Source organism: Athene cunicularia (genome assembly GCF_003259725.1).
Source record: "Athene cunicularia isolate RWA chromosome 3 unlocalized genomic scaffold, athCun1 chr3_part1, whole genome shotgun sequence".
Taxonomy (NCBI): domain Eukaryota; kingdom Metazoa; phylum Chordata; class Aves; order Strigiformes; family Strigidae; genus Athene; species Athene cunicularia.
In genome coordinates, this window is record NW_020799097.1 from 72599189 (window position 1) to 72601881 (window position 2693).

Here is a 2693-nt window from a genome sequence, read left to right on the forward strand (position 1 = left end):
TAGATCCCAGGACATTAATAAAGCTGTTTTCTATTACTATCCTTAGGATTGGATTTGACAGCAATTATGGATCCTTAGAGGGAGCCTTTTAGGCTACACCTGTGTAGCCTCTATCAGGCATGCCAGTGGATACAGGCTAGTTCCTGGGCAAGTGGCACAGCCTGTATTGTATCTAAGGCCTTTTGGAAAGAGCTATGCTCAGTCTGCATTTAAGCAGGACTGACCTTCAGCATGACAAGAATCTAGAAACCTTTTGTGTTTCTCCCCATTTCACACATGTCTGTGATGAGCCCTCCACACCCTTTATAACGTCACAGGCCTGACATACCTCTTGAGTATCTCATCACAATAATTGGACAGTCATGCAATGCATTGCCATGGGTGCTAGTATTCCCAGGGAAACTTTACAGCAGAGACCTGTCTTCGGAGCCATCCAAACCCAAAATAAAAAGGCAAGCAATCCACAATGGACTAGGTGAAATCTATATTCCCAAGTACCCATGGTTATCCCCCCCTGCAGGCAAGGGGGATCATTCCTCCTGGCACACTTCCCTTTTCTTTCCTCTTTCCCATTGCTAGTAGAGCCCAGGCTTCAAGTGGAGGAGGATTAGCAGCTGTCGCTGGTGGGACTTTCTCACAGCATCAGGTCAACTGTAGGTGCAGGACACTTGCATGAAGAGCCCCACATTTGAGGTCCCACATGGGGGGAAACCACGCTGCCCCAGACTGACAGCATACCACTTTTATAACCCCCTCTCCTCAGTAACCATGACAGGAGTTGTAGTCCTCTGTCTGCACTGACTCCTATCATCAAGAAAGCCAGTTTAGGATGGGAAAATCTGATGTTCACATCCTGCAACATGAACCTGGGTGTCATCCCTTTAAAGGGAGCTGCCTACCCAGGCATATGGCTGCATGCCAGGTGGTGGGAGTGAAACATGGTAGCTTCATAAATTCCTAGAGAAGCACATAATTTCAGCTGCTCACTATCTTACTGAGTCAACAGCTAAATCCCAAAAGGCACATCCAGAAATAAAAGGCTTCCATTAAAATAAGGATGAGGATCTTTTAACAAGACCTCATTAGGAGGAAGACAGAAAGCTTTCCAAGGCAACTCCAAGCCACCAACCTGGCAGCACAGGCTGTAACGCGCAGATACGGTGTGCCAGAACGCAGCATATACCCAGAGGCGTGGGCCACTGGGGCGGGATCATAGCATGGGGACCTGTGTGAGATGCCCCCGGCGTGATTCAGGTCTGGCCTTAAGCTTTTTGAACTAATAGGACCTTCCTACTTTGAGCAAAACTAGCTCTTTTGCCACCTCCCCAACAATTTCTTCATGCAGTCACCAGAAAACTTGCTAGCAGTAAAGCTGTGCTTGCAGCACCAGCAAATACTCACCAGCATCAGCATCCTCAGGGCACCACCAGCCCTGCCTGTCCCTGCCCGGCCCCTTGGTGCTCCCCCACAGCCCAGCATCCCACATCAGCCCCCGGAGCCGTCAGCTGCTGTCCCAGCAACACCACAGCAGGGACAGTGTCCAGCTCCCCACAGCCCTGCCAGCCACAGGCCCCACCAAACCACAGGCCCAGGAGCCTCCCCATGAAAAAGTTTGCTCACTCTTCATCCCTTTGGTCGCTATTATTCCCATTACAAATGTACCCTAGAGTGCCTTCCTTTTTGTCTCTGTTCTGCAGTAATTTACTGGTGTAACATATGACTGAGGGATGATTTTTAAGTGATTTTTCATATAGGAATGCCAAATGCTCACGTAGCAAACTAAACACTGTAAATTAAACCAGGCAAACCACCATGGCATAAGGGTCAAGATTCTGAAGGCACCCTTCTCTAATGTACACCACAGCTTTGAGCGGCTCCCCTGAACCCACAGGACCCTTACACTTCCAAAAGGGCTGAAAATGGTGGAAAATCAGACACAGACAAGTAATGAATTTATTTTTAAAGACTAACAAATGGTTGAAAGGATTGTTGTATGAAAAAAACACCACCTTATTGTCAGTGGTCTTCCAATTTCTGTATTTACTGCTGGTTTAAGTCCCCAAGTGTGGATCTGCATATTTCACAAGAAGATAAAATGTTTTCATAGTTTTAACTGATACGGTATTTATCATTTAAAAATTCATTGGACTGATTTTGCCTTTTTTTGCAGTGTTAATTGCCCAGAAATCCCACTTTTAAATCACTCTTGTCACATGACTTAACAGCCCTTTGGGTGCCTCTCTCAACATTTCACCTCACGGATTGCACCAAGGTTTCCACCATCACCACTACTTTGAGAAATCTTTCTCAGTGCCTCCTTTTCCCATGTGTGATTGGCCACGGAAACAAGACGACACCACCTCTGCTCCACGGGTTTCTAAACCCAGTAAGGCTTTTTAAAGCAATATGAGCACCGCTGGTGCAAGTACTTGTGCTTAAAGTCACTGGAGCCAAAAGGCTTGCCTTAGTTTCCCCCCGGACGGACTTTCTTCCATCACCCCTCACACGAACACCTGTTGTAGAGACTTGAAACACCCCACAAACCCAGTGTGAGGTTTTAACCCACCCAATACCCTCCAGCCCCGTTCTTCAGGGGCGCAACCCACGCCCTTGCCCCCCGCCCGCCGCACTACGTCGGGAGGCTTTGCCGAGGGAAGGCGGAGGGAGCCCTCAGCCTCGGGCTGACTCGCGGC